The sequence below is a fragment of the Mya arenaria genome, chromosome 3 (assembly GCF_026914265.1).
Source record: "Mya arenaria isolate MELC-2E11 chromosome 3, ASM2691426v1".
Taxonomy (NCBI): Eukaryota; Metazoa; Mollusca; class Bivalvia; order Myida; family Myidae; genus Mya; species Mya arenaria.
In genome coordinates, this window is record NC_069124.1 from 63,747,048 (window position 1) to 63,765,583 (window position 18,536).

An 18,536-nucleotide genomic window follows, 5' to 3' on the forward strand; every position below is an offset into this window, starting at 1 on the left:
AGGACACAGTCATGATTATTTATATTATGGTAATTTCCCAAAATTTCTACAACATAATATTGCTTTGTGAATACTATACCAGTGGTAGTGAAAAACAAGTATTTCTATCATATATTTGTTATTACAGCAACATCATTAGGTCAAATGTACCATACATTCAACACAAAGTAATAAAATTAAACTTTTTATTTAAAATATTTTTTGTTCTAAATTGGCACATAAATGTGTTCAAATAGTACCCCAAGGCCAAATGTTGGTCATTTACGGCAAATTGGGTATATGACCCATCATGACTTATTGACTTGTCTACTTTTATCTAATGAGGCAATACTTCTTCGTCAGCCAGAATATATCCTGTAATGTTCCAGACTACTGCATGTAAAGAGGCTAAAGGCTCGGAGCGACATCATGTATGGTCATTTATTAATGTCCGCGTATGAGCAATTACAGTTGTAATGGTCACTAATGGATCTAATGGAGCTATGATGACCATGCATTGCTGGACAGTCCATCAGATTGACCCCACAGACTGTGGTCAGCCTGACCAGCTGATTAATGCCTCATTTATTTATCTATGTTCTATGTAAATTTTAATTAGAAACCAAAAAATGCCGATAACATGTTTCTTCCTTATAGGCTCTGTTGCAAACATAGTGAAAATCTGAACCTTTCAAATATTGCAATGAGCAGTTCCTATATATTGAAACATAATGAAATTTAAGAACTATATAATAAATTAATATAATATTATTATTTACTTTGAAAAGAATATCTGATAAAAGTTAAACAGGCACATCCACTTCAAGACACTTAATTTACCATAATTATTATCCTTATATTTTATATGGATGATTAAAAAAAAAAAATCTATCATTCATCAATCACCACAATAGAACATGAGACAGATAGTGGGAAATTTAATATAAACATTCGAGACTTAGAACTGGAGATAAATCTTACTTACATTTAATAAATGTAAGATATCCAATTATTCACAAATAGAAATCCGCAAGATATGTGAAATAAAACTCCAAACAACTGCACTAGCTGTCAAAATCCCAATACAGACTCACGCATTAAGCAAGAGCTCACGTTTCAGTTTATGGCGGACTCCAGCATAAGGTCATCTCTATTCTGAAGTGGACAAACATTGAAGGCCACTAATGGCAGGTTAGATTTAACAGAGTACTTATTTACTTCCTATGAGGTCGCAAAGATCCCTCTGTCCTCTAACAAACTGTACGAAGGACTTGCTGGGACCCCCACTGTCTCAACTGTTGTCGACTTTCAAATCTTGCAGTATGGTTTACTTTAAATAAAGCTATCAAATATTAGGAGGAGTCCATTATCCTTTGTCATCTGTGATAATCTGGGGCCCCTGCTGCAATCCAATGGTTTTTCAATTGATTTCTGAAAATCCTTCAGGTATAAATATGGATCGAGGAAATCTGAGTTACATCAGGATTATTTGAAAAAAATAAATCCAGGGCCCGTGCATTTCAATTAAAAACATTAGATTTATAATTGTAAATTTCCTGACATTAATTGCATCGAATCTACTCGTAAATTTATGGGTGTACCCGAGGGCTCTTAAGCAGTGAAGGTATCCCCTGTCAGTTGGTGAACATGAAAATGTCAATTTCTTAAATCATAATATAAAAAAATAAAAATACGTAAATAATCTCAGTGTCTATAATGATAATGTTGAAGCAAATGATGACATAAGGCTATAGTGAACTGATATCGCTAAAATTCTGTAAAAAGGTTTCTGAGTAATATCACGGCAGTAAACAGAATTCTTTTTACTTTTTATGCAGACTGTTGGTTTTAAATATATGATGTTAAATGTATACTTTGTATGTACATTATATCAAAATTAACCATATTTTTAGTGATGAGGTTCTATATTCATTTTTCTAAAAGCATTCCTTAATAAAAAAAATGCCGTATTATCCGTGTAATTATCGGCCAGGTCCAAATTTTGTGGTTAAATACATGCTTCTATTTGAACGCTTAATTTAACAAAATTATAATTACGTAAATGTAAATACCAATTTCAACAATGCGCCATTGACAGGTAGCTATTTTCCAACATTAATCTAAAGTCATGATAGGAATGATACCATCTCCGGGCTTGCCTTAACCAAGGGCAAATCATTTAACAAAATATTTGGGGAAATCCAGGGGGTGTTAAGTGTATAGTTTATAAAAGTAACTTTAAGCTTAAGGATAGTTTCTTTTAAAATTAAAAAAAAAATCAACAAATAAAGTTACCGGGTACTTCTTTTTTAAAGGACATTCTTTATTTTTAAAGTTACCGGGTACTTCTTTTTTAAAGGACATTCTTTATTTTGTCATATTTTTGTTATATAAAAGGATACTGCGATTTTTTCTATTTTCTTCATTAAAAGTTTTGAATTGCAGACTGGTTTGGGTTACAATTTATAGGTTCCCATGAAGGGGTGACTGACATGTTGGATATTATCTTTAATGACTAAAATTTACATATTCATTCTATCATGTCACATTCTTAACTTTCATATACATTTTCCATATATATCAAGAGTCCAACTTTAAATCTAAAAGTCCTACCAGGAAAATGAAAAAGGATTACATGCAATGACTTTCAAATATTAAGTATGATTATTTATATAATAACAATAAAAAGAGAAGTATTAATACAACTTCCACGATCAGATAAGTATATATACAACTTCACTTGTACTAATTAATTGTTAGTATGTACTTACAAAAATAAATGTTTGATGCATTGTTGCATAACCATTTATTTTGTGTAAGTATATACTCATAACAATCTTTAAGTTTTTTAGTGAACTACATTTTATTGCGTAAACTACCCAGCCACTGTAATGTCAAATTAACCGCTGTCTGCTCATTTACTGAAATAAATGTATTGAAAATCTTGAAAACTAATAACTGCCTTCTCATTGGACAAAATATAATGTTGACCACTAAACTAAAGTCTGACTTTTTCACTAATAACAATGAAATCAACATTTTAATTTTTATACTTAAAATTTAAGTTGTTTGATTGTTATACTTAATTATTTGAGAAAATAAATATGCACTTATAATCTTGTTGATTAGAATATTATATTGATACAGATAATTAATCAATATTTTTCATAATTGTATGATGTTGTTTTGACTAATTTTTATTTTACATTTTAATTTTACTTTTTAAAAATGAACTTAGCCTTTTTTCATTGTTTATTTGATTAATATTTGCTTTGTTTTCTCTGCTTATGTGGCCTGTTTTGCAAGACTTTGCATTTTATTTGAATAAAGTGAAAACATTGAACTTCTGAAATATGAAATAAAGTTAAAAAATAAAATTGTCCAACAATTTGCTTGAAACATTGCAGACAGCAGAACAAGGTTTTCTGTCACATTTCATACCAATAAACCTCACAGGAAATGTATTTACGTTCTTGAAACAGCTGTTTAAAATTCATAAGATGTTACAATATTGATAATAAAAGTCATTATAAAAGACAAAGGACTGGTTAAACCGGCATTTTATGCAATAAATGGCTTTCAAGTGACTCAGACCTTACGGTTTATTTGCTTAACTTTAATAAACGTGAATCAAACTTTTGAGTATATTTGCCTTCAACTTTAAAATCACATTTTCTACAAATTTAAGATACCACAGGCACCATTATTCCTCAATTAATAATTGCTCACCATATAATGCTGCAGTCATATGATGTTTGCCTTACCACACTGGGGCAATATTCACCAGGAACACTTAAGTTTTTACTGACTTCCATCAGATGGAAGTCAACTGTTTTGCACCTAAACTGGGAAAATGATAGGTACCAAACGTTTTTGGTGTTTGCTTTTTGTGTTGCGAATGACGATTGTAATCAAGTATTTTCCAAATTTTCTGTTTATTTTTTAAGATCGATTCTGACGAATGCACCAAAAACATGCGCTCTATTTACTGTATATTTCCAAAATTGAACTTTAACATAATATATGAGGTAAACAAAGCCCTGGGACGGTATTCATAATGCATCTTAAGTCAATTCCTAATTTTAATCGATTTCTTTAAATTTTCATATTCAAAAGATATGTATCAGTGTTTTTAACATTAAAGTGTGTGGTTTTTTGATGCGGTCAATGAAAATAATGTATTTTGGGAATGCTTAAGTTTTTATTTCATATGATTTAAAAGATACTAAATTTATGAAAGTGACTTAAGTTAGGAAATGATTTAAGAAGCCGGTTTTATGAGTATCAACCTGATGTTCTACAAATAAGTTCTACAAATTTATGAGTTAACATAACAGTAAGAATACTGATATACCATATTTGGCATAACTGAAGAAAATGAATTAATCCACATACTCAGGCAGTGCTTCATATTTGGTTATCCTGCATGGTCTATTCTTAGTTTAAAAAAATATATGTGTACTCATGCAATAATTAGTTTTTCAAAATGTTAAATATTTAATTGAAATTTAAAATTACCAATTACCAATTGAATTGTTTTTCATGACTGATCATGAGAAATGTTTGACTTACTATCAGTACTTATAATGCTGAAGTTATGTTATGTTAACCATGAAGTCGATACCAAAACTACCATACATCACGGCTAATGTTCTTAAGTACAATAAAAACACAATTCACAGTGGTTGAAATCACATCAAAAATGTTAAACAGCATCATATTACTGACACATTTAATAGATTGCTATATTAGAAAGTTTCAATGAAAATGGTAAAAAAACATCATCTTTCAATCAACATGGTGACGAAGTTCTCCCGATTGCCATCTTCACGTACTACTCCTTGATGAACAACTTTGAAGTGACTCATTTAATATTCAAGTATAATGTAATATCAGGGTTTTATCATAATTAAAAACTTTTTTTAGGGTAGGTGAGTAAATAAAGAAATGACTATAACGAAGAGATAATGTTAAGCCCATATTTTACAGATCCTGTATGGGTTAAGAATTAAGAAACTACCCCACATAAAACTTGGCCTATACAAAAGAAAATATCATAAAAAAAACACATCAAAATAAAAATATAAATTATGGTTTGTTGTTTTTATGACAGTTATGGCTAAGAATTATGTCTATAGAAAATAATGTATATGATTCAGCTTTTTCCAGATCTGTATTTATATTTTAAAATATTTTTTTACTACATTTACAATGAGTGATATTGGCGATTTTATTTAATAAAACATAAATTTACTGGTGTATTACTGTAAGCACATATCCTTAGCAAGTGATGGTATTACCTTTACTTCAAAATAAAACGAAAAAAAAACAAACCCATTTCATTTACAAAATATTGGATAACTCAAAACAGATCTGAGCCACTGTGAATATTTCCAAGTTTTCAAGTACAGAGCAGAGTCTAAACACCCCACAGTTTCAGAGAAACACATTGATGTTGCTATAAGATATGCAAAAGGCTTCTGTTTCAGTCACTTGAATCTGTTAACTTATAAAATATTTACATGCAGCGCGCTTCCTTAAAGTGACTTCAGAACTGTCAAAACTTCAGCATTCTGATATTGTCTGATGCATTTTAATGGCACGGCGCCATTCAAATGGTTCAAAATTGGGTCATTTAAAACTTTATAACACTCATAATGCAATATAAAGACATGGAACTTTTTGTTGCAAATAATGTCGGTGGATACATTTAAAGGATATTAAAAACAATATGAATTTGTTCCTGGCATTGACACTTGGCAATTCTGTTAATGAAAGGACCAAATTAACTGTGTTCTTTACAAATGTATACATCCATGATAAAGAATATATCTATTCAATGCTCCTTTTTATATATATATTTAAGTACCGGTAATAGTTACGATTTATATTTGGTCTTCTAAGCAATTAATTGTTGAGAAAAATTGCTTTATTACAGCCAGCGTGTATGCGCGAGTTTCTATATAACCTATTCAATAAAGCAATTAATCACTGAATTAAAATAATTTGCGGTTGTTTTTATAAAAGGTTTTTTAAAAAAAAATGATTAAAAAATGTGAATCCAACTGATAATCTAATTTATTTGCATGGCATGATCATAGACACTCAATATCTTTCAGTAACCGCACATAAGAAATAAATCCCTGCCAATTAGCTAGAGTGTATCGTCTTGGTGTTCTTTACTTAAAAAAATGCACAAGGTTCAAACCTCTTTCAAATTGTGTCCCACTTGTTTCCGGACTAAGCTAACATGTCTGCCTAAAAACCTGAAACTAGCAATTTAGTCTTACATAATAGGTGCATTTACCATGCTGTGGCTTTACCCTTATAACTTTAAAAAAGAGCATAAACTTGGTGTCTGTCCAATCTAGGGATATAGATGAACATTAAATCACTTTTTGTATGAAAATTGCATGTTTTTATTTATAAAGGCTTTAAGTATCCTGATAACATTGTATACTTTGACTGTGTTCCTAGTGTACATGGCGACAGACATCCAGCGCTGTCGTTAACATGCTTTCATACACTATATTTTTTCCAATAAAATGTTCAGCATTAGAAAAATTGCAAGCAAGATCTATTTTTTTCACAATTGAATTATTTTAACCATTTAAATTATCATATACAAAATATGCCCGTGGAGTCGTTGTTGTTGCAAAATGTGCTATTGTATCATCATTGTTGATATGACACATCTATGTCAAATATACTTGAATGCATGCATGGTCAAGCTAGAAATGTCTCTAACTGCCAAAGTAAATAAAGATGGATAGTCGGCAACAAATCGTAAAGCTTTTAGAACACCAAGTACTCTACTGAACAAAGTGAAAATGTTTTTATAGGGAGTTCACAACCTTTTGAATCAAATACTCAAAAAATATTGACACAGGGTGAATAATACAGGATATATGAAATGTCATACACAGCCTTTCTTAGATGAATAAATCATATTCAAATATTTTCATTATAAGGAAGTGTACATGTACAAAATAGGAACATTTGTCATTGCATAAATTCAAAACCTTATCCAACAAATTTAAAGTAACTTTTTAAAAAAAATATTCTATTATTATTAATGAGTAATACACTTTAATTTTTTTGAAATACTAAGATGCGATAAATTTGATATGAAGTCATTACAAACTGCCAATAATGGAATAGAACAATAGGCCAATAAATTGATAACTATCAAAATATGAAATTTATACGATCCCTGGGTTCATTCCCTTATCAACAACTCGGCATCTCAATTACCTGCCATAATATCAGCAAATATTTGCGTTCAACTTAAACAAACTTGACCAAGTTTGGTGAGGAATTAGCCATCTGCCAAATATATGACGATAATGTTGTATAAAGTTAACTATCGACAAATCAAAATCTAGGATTGTGTCCTGTTGAATGGTAATATATCTTCCACAAGAATCACAGCAATTCCTGATTGTCATCATCTCTGAGGAATGGAAATTCCAGGAAGATATATACACACAGAAGACCATACTTGAAAAACAACAAGCGCCCTTTTATTCAAAATTGTTTATTTCAAAACCATTTAAAAGGTATATACAATAAAAAAGAACTGGTTCATTATGGGACTAATTTTTACGACTGAATGTTTTTTTTTAATCACATTTCAGAGTTGATAAAAAAAACATAATTTAACTTAAGGATAGAGTTTCTGGACACGACCAAATTACACCTTTTTTGGGCCCTTACCTTGCAGAAACAAAGAGTGAGACGACATTCTATCCCTTTCAAATGTCTAGAAGGACGGGCTCTCTGATAAAACTTTACGATAAATGATGTCTTATTGATTATATGATGATACAATGACTAGTTTGTCAGAGATAACACTGAACGTGAATAGTTTTGGGACACCAGAAAGTGCTCTTGTTATTTTTCATGCTTTATCTTAATTACCCCAGCACTTAAACTATCCCATGTTTTCGATACAGTATCAATTCTTAAACAAACAATCTGAACATTCTGAATCATAGGAAAACCAAAAAAAATGCAGACATCCTTTTTTTGAAAATGACAGAGATTGTATTTACTTTTTAACACAAATGTAAAAAAAGTCAGTAACTATTAAAGATCGTCGTTAATTGTCAGTTTAATTTTTAGTTGAATAATGTATTTTCATAAAATTAGATATTTCACACAACTTATAAACTAAAACTAAAATATCATTTTTAAAATATTTTATTCCAAAATATTTTACCTAGAAAGCACAGCATGTGGATCGACCCATCACAAAAACGGTTGCTGTATCTGTTTCGGCCACAAATTAAATCCGTTTTAGTCCTGTAAAACAATAACTGTAACAAATGTCTGTAAAAATACTCTTAATCAAACCCTGGCTCTGGAGAAATGCAAATAAATGTCCAGAAAAAATATTTGTATTCCCTCAAAATGCAATTCTGTTCCACAATGCACCTATTGTCAATTACAATTAATGCGAAATATGCAAACGATTGCAAATAAATGACATCACACAAAAATTAATTGTATTTATTCTTAAAGCAAACACAAATGTAGCTCCTCAATTTTTATTTTTTTTAATCAAAATCACTAATTGAAAAATGTTAATCCAATGATATATCATCTGTTCAATTTCAGTTCCTTATTTTCTACAAGATAATAGCTTAACAATTTTGATTAAATATCCCACAGCGATTTCACAGTCATTACTTAAACATTCTCTATTGCATAAAAATGCAATTTTTAACCTAGCCACAAGCTTTTAACGTAAAAACACTCATTATTCGGCAAACTCAATTACCCGAAACAGAATTTGCTATTCCCAACCATATAATTTCGCCAATGATAATAACTGACGGCTATGCTACCTTTAACACTGCGCTTCTACTTCAAATTAAATATCAGTGTTAAATTGAACGCTTTATCCACCCTATCAAAAGCTGCATAAAATATTTAATTTTATGGATTCAGTCATACACATCCGATGGGGTGACTTTGTTCACTTTAACGCAGGTAAACAAGCATTGACACCAAGTGCAAATATTTTCACGTCTGCTGACAATGGGACGGGCACAGGACACGAGCAGTGCCTCGAGTATTGACTTTCAGCTAATCACTGGCGTTTGTTTCACCGTTAGTTCAATTATAGAAATGGGAGGGACTTCCTTTTTCAGCAGGAAATTTCAATAATACTGCAGCTATGGCGAATGTGTTAAACCAGGTTTTCAACAATAAACACTATAAATGTGAGTATTACGGCGTTGAAATGTACGCCTTGTACCTTTTGTTACTGGTGATGACACGACTTCAATGTTCAACAACGCTCCGCAAGAGCCACTTCCTGTAAACGTATACGAAGTAATTAGTTCTTGACAATATGCATATATCAGGTGATGTCACTTTTGGATCAAAGAATAATTATAAAAGTGTTGTTTTTTCGAATATTGAAAAGCCAATATAATCTTGTAAAAAACAGATATTTCAGGATGTGACACAGTGTTTAATTTTGAAGTGAGAGGTGGAAATTAAATTAAAGAATGATGTGAATGCATAATAATCATAGTCATCATTTCAAGTATAACATTAAATATTATATTTACAAAACAAAAATATATCTTTAGTTTAGATATTATGATCTAAATATATAAAAATATTTTCCATTTGCCAATGTTCAACCCAGTGCAGATAAAAGAGCTGCCTTATTACCTTATCATTTATTTTCTTCAGATTAATGGATTTCATTGATATGACCCTACTTTTGTTATTCAAATAAAAATATTTTTTAAATCGTCCATTAAAGTTGTAAGGTGGCGATCAAATTTGTGAGGTGCCCTTTGCATTCACAATAATACTATTCATCTTCACACATTAGTATCTTCATATCAGACAGGCAGACAATTCACGACCTGTTGATTTCTTTCAAATCACATCTGGCATGATATTATGTTATTCTCTAAAGTGAAAGAAATCATGATTTACGGAAAATATTTCAAAAACATAATTATATGCTGTTAAAACCATTACAACACATAGTAATGAAGCCAAAAATTGTTTGCGTAACAACTGATGACAGTCTTTTCGCTCATTAGAAATAAAAAAAAATATGCAAAAATAGCGAAAGTTGATTACAATTTAAAATGTTCAGAAACAATGACGGAACATTAATAAGAGGCATGCATAGCTGGGTCTATTTGTTGAAGAAGTATGCCAATTTGCAAGGGGGTCCCGGGTTATGCTCTGTTGATGAAAATAAAAAAAGTCTTCACCCCTTCAATTTAAATTTTTGGGCAGTTTAATATATAGCCATTATAGGACACTTCACATTTTCCTTTTGGGAAACAAAGTTCAGGCCAGGACATACCATGTCTAATGGAGCTACATCGATATTATTAATAAATTATAATGAATTTATGATTGTTGCAAAAAGCCCTCCTAAGGTACCTTATAAATAAGGATGCTATGACTGAAAAACATTTAAAATGTACAACTTTCATTTTAGGATCTTCTCAAATTAATTCAGATTGGTACTAAGAAGAAAAGTAGCTTTCCAGCTGAATAAACAGAGACAAGCAAGCAAGCAAGCTGGAGTGCCCATCACACTCCCTGAGGGTCACACACGCCCTGCATCAACAATGACACAAAATGCATATCCAACATGCAGCGCTCTTGACCAACTCCTCATCCTGCATCAGCCGTCACTTTCCCCAAGTTGACAGCCATGTGCAGCAGAAACACTACTAACAACTGGACGGTGGTCAGTGTTTACAGTTCCCTAATCAGCACACGCTGACCACTTATCACACATGACCGGACACCAAGAAAAGAAAACTTTCTACCCATGTTATTTCCGCTCACCCTGATTAGGTGGAGGACCATTTCACTCGTTCCATTCAGGACCCACAATGCAGTTCTGACATCTGAAATTGGTCAAACGTCGCAAAACAAAAGCGCCTAAATAGGGTACATTGTTCCGAGTGGATTTATTGAAATGAAGCTGGACAAAGGGCCCAGACTCTGTTAATTTCCCTGATAATTAGCTAATTAAGCAAGGGAAAGTTATAATACAAAATGATATTCCAAATTACTGACAAATCCAGTATTTCTTTGTTGTGGTTTATTGGCACATAGGGACACTAAAAACAGTTTAAACTGGGCACATGTTCGGGGGTCAAGACTGAACAAGCTTGTTTGACCATTTGTTTATTCTATATCCTCCTGTACAAAAACTAACAATTAATTCCACCAGAGAATTATTAAAAATGTTATTTCTTGTTTCTCAATTTCTTTTACCCATAGCTTAAATATTTATCTTTTTTTTTAAATTACAAACAATACATTTAACTTGACCATTAATATGACTCAAACTCTGGAAGATAAAGAAATCCACATTAATAAACACAGGATTTCAATTTTTTCAATTTTATCTTTTGCCATAACTTAACCAATATCATAAAAGTACAATAAAATGCCACATTAACGTATTATATGTGCCCCATGCCTTTAATTTGTGTCCCATTAAATATGGGTTTATATCCACACGCTTTAATGTTGCAAAATGATAAATATCTAGTAAAACCACAAAGTTTTTGCCATTTAAAAACAAGCATCAATCACAGGGAAAGCCAATTTTATGGTGTATCAAATTTCAACAATTATGACCACTTGAGTTGAAGCCCTATGTCTAATGAAAGAATGCAAATGACACTAAATGTATAAAATATAACATAACTGGTGTGAAACTGTGGATTTTTTACTTGTGAACAGTTGCAGACAATGCAAACTGACCATTTAACATTTTCCAGAACTGTGAACTGCCTCACAAAATGACCACAGGGCATTCTGGGAAAAAATAAATGAGGTTTCCAGTTACAGATTGCCATTTCAGATCGCAGATATATTTCACCATTAATGACAGATATTATAACGGCTGAACAATCATATAATGACATATGGCGTTTCTTGCAAATAAAGCTGATTTCCTATTTGAAGACTTTTTTTTTATTCTTTGACAAATTGATATCATATCATACAAAATATTTAAATCGATGTTATATTAAATGTTTTTAAACACCATTTTTATTTGATCGAGTGGATATTTTTTGTTTGTCGGTATTTGTACAATTTTGTAACTTTTCTCCGCATTAGTATTGTGACCAGTGTCCAGTGACATGAAAATTGCCGAGAATAAATGGTAATGTAGAAATTATGTAGAATAGACATCGTTATGACTGTCATGTCAGGCACTGATGGGATGCTATGATCATCACATTTATTATGTTAGGTCAAAATAAAACTGGAAGCACTGAAACTGAAAGCTAAAATCACGCATCAGTCTAATATCAGTATTGTAGTAAACTAAAACACTTTTTAATACTATAAAGTGTCTCATCCTTGTATGAAAAGGTATATACATTTCTCCTATATTTTTTCTACTTAAAGTAACTTATGATATTTTAATAGTCCCTATTTTGTTATAATTTTCATTTACCCATGTTCTTTTATTGAAATTTGAAAATAAGAGATCTGTGACTAATCCTAGGCTTGACCATATCTGGATTTTACCATTCCAATCAGTAGAGACCAGCTGTCCATAAATGTTGCTCCAAATGGTCACTGATTGTCCGAGACTATCAGCAGAGAGAGGTCAACTTTTGCATTTCCAGATCACATGTTTGATAACCATATCGCCCAGTCCCATAGAGCCATATTGACCCTTGGGTCAGTCCACTCATTCGAACCTCTTTGGACATTTATACCTCAATTCAGAAACAACATACCCTTATTTATCTACTGGAATATGGTATACATGTTCTCATATTCAATAATTAATGTCCAACATGATGAGTGACCTGTCACTCATAAGTATGAAGGTTCCTCTGGAACCGGAACTCATGAATATCTGAACACAAGCCATACTGCTCAAATGACTCGAAAGAAACATGTTATTTATAAACACCTTCAAAATGTCAATAGAAAAGAGCAGTAGCACTTAATTACAGGAAATTGTGAGTATTTGTAATGAGAGGCTGCCATTTACGGGCGTATGCCATCATTCACAGTTCACTGACCACCGGTCAGCTCATAAGAAAAAAAACATTACCATGAATCCCGATTGGCAGGCTCCGAAGACATTGAACGGTCCAATATTACGGTGGATGCATATGGTATTCAGTACAAAAGAAGTTTTTTTAAGAGTATGATGAAATGTTTTGAGTTACTTCAAATAAATTTATGTATGGTATCATTCTTCCTGACTACATGCTGCCCATCCCTAAAATCTAAACTACAAGTGTTGGACTGACCTCTTATGATTCAAACTGCATTAGTCTTTTACACATGAGTAACTGTTTTGATATGTAACAGTCAACATCTGGATTTCTGCTACAAAAGGAGTCCAAGTTTTCTTTCTTCGTTAAATGACACATCAGGAAATGGACAGCAAATCAACCACTGAAACTGATAGCAACGCAAAGAAATAAATGACCAAAAATGGTCATCTTAAATGGACAGTGACGGACCATTAATTAAGATAACATTAGGACATGAGAAAAATAGCGTGCTCGTCAGCTGTCAAAACCATTCGCTAAATGGCTTCTTTCAAATTAAAATATAATAGAACGAATCAAATGAAGGTGAAAAACGATAACAAGTAAACCATTTTGTATGAAATGAATGTTCGAAATCGTCATAGTAATTCCGCTCTAGTATAGTGTGTCAATTATACGACAGGATGCACCAATGTACTACAATGATAAAACCTGATCAACTAGGTGCATATTCACTCTGGGCAACGATCACATACAAAATCTCATTATTTCGACTCAAATTTCATTAAAACGGTCATTAAAGGTCTCGCTAGCTTAATTTGTCGCAAATTTGGACAAAGCAAACTCCCATTAGACCCTATCAGTGAAGTAAGTGTGCACATAGTGAATTTGATCATTTTAAGTCTGAATTTAAATTATATACAGCTGTTATTTTTGCAGAATTTTAGACTTCCATTAGATTTTTGCAATTGTATTTTAAAATGTATACAAAAGTATTTTGTAAGTAAAATATTTATATACATGTAATATTCTTCGAAAGTATTCTTTGAATAAAGCTTCCTTAAAAAAGTATAAATTATATGTTTTATTATGTAATATTTAAAGAAAAACCAGATTTTGCAATTTTATTACATTTTTATTTAGTTTTTATATGTAAGTGTATATAATAATATATATATTATATATATATATATATCGTGTGATTTAATATAAAATTATATCAAGTGTAATATATTCATTTCATTCAATTGTTGCTATTTCTTTTTTAACTTTGTTTAAAGGCAAGAATTGAAGCACTTTTAACTTCAAATTATTTATGACATAACATTATCATCAATAATTTTATTATCAAAAGCTTGAAGCATTATGAAGTGCAAACAATTTAATCCCACGCATATTATTTATTACACTCTGATTGTTTATGTATCATAAATATCATTAACTGATTCATTATATAAATACTGTAAACTGTCAGTATTTCCCATTTTATGCACCAGTCAATTGTAACCACGCCCCCCCCCCCCCCAGGTCAGGGGGTATACCTGGGATAGCCGGGGAAATGGGGCTTGTTTTTACCTTTCAGGTGGCCCAGCAGTGCCGGGTGAATACGGTGGTTTTGTCTTCGCTTTAAATATAGCGGGAATGGGCCTTACCTAGGGTCCCTGGGGTGCGGGGGCATTTGAGGGGGATTTTACCATCAGTTCATTGCCGCAGGGCGGGGATTTTAGTCAGGGTTGGCTGGACTGAAAGGCGGGGCCATGGTTACAATTGACTGGTGCATTACATGAAAGCTATCAATTTATCTTGGATATAACTATTCCCCGGTCAACAATATGAAATGTTTCTGGAATTTCCAAATATTATAAGCAGTATCAATGTGCTGTAAAAGTAAACAGCATTGTCAATGACACGCATGCTTCTTACTGAACATTTAAGCTCCACTAATGGAAATGTAATTCTCAAACATGGTATAAGCATATATTGAATCAGGTTGTTGCGAACATTATTATCAAGTCTTGGTGGATTAATAAAACATTAAATCAAATTTTATCCTTCAGACTAGAACAATTGTCACAATAGAAATAAATTCTGGGAAATACGTAGTTTCTATCAGTAGTATAATACATGTATTTCTGATTATATAACATAACAGGAAAACTGACAAAGAAGCTCAGGTATTCTGGCAAGAAATTATGAAATTAAATGATATTTTGATGGAGCAATCAACAATTTTCAATTACCTTCAGTTAAGAATAATTACATCCTTGAAATACAGTTACACATATCAATCAATATTACATCAAAGCATACTTCCTTTAATGAATTTTGTTAATTCAAACAACTTCTATTAATTTATTAAAAAATAATCAAAAGAAAAATGAATAGCACTTGTCAAAGATGCTAATTATTAAATATATATGATTGACGTCGGCCTTTAAACTGTAACAAAGTCTCCTGATCAGTGAGCGTGTCAGATGAAAGTGGAAACCAGTGGTCAGTTTTGACAGGTAGACAGCAAGTTCACACCAAGAGTGAGCCAGAGATGGACCAGAGAGTCTTGCTTCGACAGCTGACAGGTCCTGTGTTACAGTTACGTTTTTTATTATTTTGTTATTAATACTTACTGTCAGCGTTATGGTTCGATTGTTTTATTTATGAATAAGTTATAAAAGTATCATATGTAAATAGATAAATCAGAGTTTTGTCTGAATGAAGTCAGAGTTAATAATACAAGAACAACGGAGGATTCTTAGTAAAGCTATTTTTTCATATCTTTAATTTAACCAGTATTTTTTTCCCAAAGAAGATGTCAATTTCAGTAAAACATTTTTCACTAATTTGAAAATATAATTTCACTATTGTTTTATATTATACCTTACATCAATGTTTCCTTTTTTGTGTATATATGTCCGTTTATCAATTTGAATAAAAATCAAGCTTTTATGACATCAGCGGTCCATATCATGTTTTTGGCCTGTCCGGACCTCGCCAAAAATATAATATGGACCGCTGACGTCATATAATATGGACAGTTGACTTCATAAAACTGGTGAGTGGTGCTTGCAATTTTCACTACGACATTTTTATTCGCATGTAAACATTATTTGATTTGTTCAATAAAACACATCAAAGGCGCATTAAAATTATTAAATAGTAAATAGTGTTCGTTATAATATAACAAAATATAACACACCACTTCGGGCAATATGGCATTATAAGGACCGGCCAGTCAGCCCCCTAAGGTGAATGGACCTTGGCTAAGGCCTCGATCCATATACACCTTCGGGGGCTGACTGGCCAGTCCTTATAATGTCATATGACCCTCAGTGGTGTGTAATATTTCTAATTATTACAAGTTTGTTGTGACAACTTTATAGAAGGCTCTTTACAATTTGTTTTGCAATGTTGTGGTTGAAACCCTGAAGTAACTCACTTGTCCAGTTTGGAGACCACTGTTCAAGCTGAAGATTGCCTTAGCAAGAAACAATTTTCTTTCTAGAAGGTGATGTTTACACAAAAAATTCAGAATTACTCTCAAACATTTGACACAAAAACGTCACATTTATGTCAACTTGTATTAACACATACTAGTACTTGACTGTAGCCCAGCGCTGGTCAACAGATGGCTTTACCCATAATGTAACAGACAAACACACATCGTATGATATAAAACTGAGTAGTAGCAAACCATAAATATTGTTTCTATGACTTTATTTAAACACATATAACACATGACCTATAAGTGGTCATAACATAACAATATGGTCAATCAAATTTGTCCTTGCTGCAGATGTTGGTGAAATGTGTCGGCAAGTTTTTTTATTTATGTGCTATATTAATGATAAATTGTATCAAGCTGAAACAATTTATGCTACTAACAGTAAGTCCTGTTCATCAGCTTTTTAATAACTAAACAGATGATATCAAGCATTCATTTTATCAGGTTAAATTAATATAAACTCGGCAATGTTGCTGACTAAATACTTCTATCTAGAAAAAAGTACCTCATAATTCATGAACCCAGCACATTATAATCCTTGTCCTCTCTGCCAAGGGTAGTTGACACCACAGAACCAAAGCCCATTGTTGTGCAACCCCATGTCATCACAGTGCAAGTTCTTGCAAAACCGGCAATTATAAACTCATTAACATGTCAGGGTTACATGGCAGCGGTATTGTGGGTAGGTGGCACCACCACGCCTACCACTGCGTTACCGCGACAACCAATCCAACTTTCCGTATGCGGAACATGCTTCACAATGACACCACAAGCTGTAATAACACATTTATTATAATAAAAACATGCATTATTCCGAAGCTAGTGCAAATTATAGAACACATTCTGAATATGGTGCTTTCGACACTACTCATCAGTTCGAATATGGTTCGCACCTTTATGACAGGGTAACAAAACCTTTTTTTTTGCCCATTTGTGAGCAACGGGCAAACCATTGACAATCTGACATGTATGCATTAAACAAAGACTTCAGGAGGAAACAAACAAAATAGGAATGCTTAAATCATATTAAAAGGGCATAAAATACTATGAAAAGGATACATGGACTGTAGACAACTTGGTTACAGTTAAAGGACCAGTAGGAAAGTAGATCTTGGACGTGTTTTTTTTAAATTCAAGATACCCTCCTGATCTGTTTTACAATCATTCCAAATTACCTAGAACTAAAACAATATACCTTCCTTGTCAATGGTTCCCTAATAGATAACAAATGGGGTCAAATTCTTGTTTGACAGTTGAAGTAGTTCTCACGCGTTTTCTGAAAATGACGTCATAATTATTATTTTTTTACTTTTCTGTTTATTATTTGAATATATAGAATAGAACATTTATTAAAAGTAAATTGCAAGTTTTTAATTACCATTAAAAAACGTTGTGCAGCAGTATATATGGCTCCTTAAGAAGTGTATCATAACCATCAATATATTCAATTTTGTCGGATATACCTTGTATGTTGCATTTACACAACTATAATAAAAAAAATTAAAAAAAAATTAATGATACATCACAAAAATCTGACTGATTTTCTACAGGAAATTGAACCAGTGACTGTCCAATATCCACTCCCGTCCAACACCAAAATTTTCTGTTTATTGTACTATTATACAATCACTTAACCACATATGAGCCGCGTCGCACGATTTTGGGCCTTCAGACGTGTTTACAAGTGAGATCATGTATTGCGCATTTTGAATACTAAATTTGACGTCATTCAAATGACGTTGTAACGAAAGTGCATTATTCAAATGACGTGCAAAATTATTGTATCAATATTACAACTAGCTTATAATTTAAATTATTTTCTTATCACAGATTCTTTAAGGAACATAAATTAAGATAATGAATCATTTTTGTATTTTTAATACATTTGGCCGTTTTAAACACAGACTATCAATCCAGTCAAAATATGTCAGGACGAAATCCATGGTTGCTATGGAAACATGAGTAAACCAATGGTCATAAATTATTGAGAAAATGATGCACCAATGACAAACCTTAAAAAGAAAGAAGTC

The 18,536-nt window shown here is 31.9% G+C and overlaps 1 protein-coding gene across 1 annotated transcript in view; it reads right to left on the reverse strand.

The window, feature by feature from the left end:
- LOC128227059 (teneurin-m-like) overlaps positions 1 to 8,828 on the reverse strand; it is a 104,880-nt gene extending 96,052 nt beyond the window's left edge. The window contains 1 exon segment of the mRNA XM_052937255.1: positions 8,201 to 8,828. The gene's annotated coding sequence lies outside the window, so the exon portion shown is untranslated.
- Between the last annotated feature and the right edge of the window lie 9,708 nt (positions 8,829 to 18,536).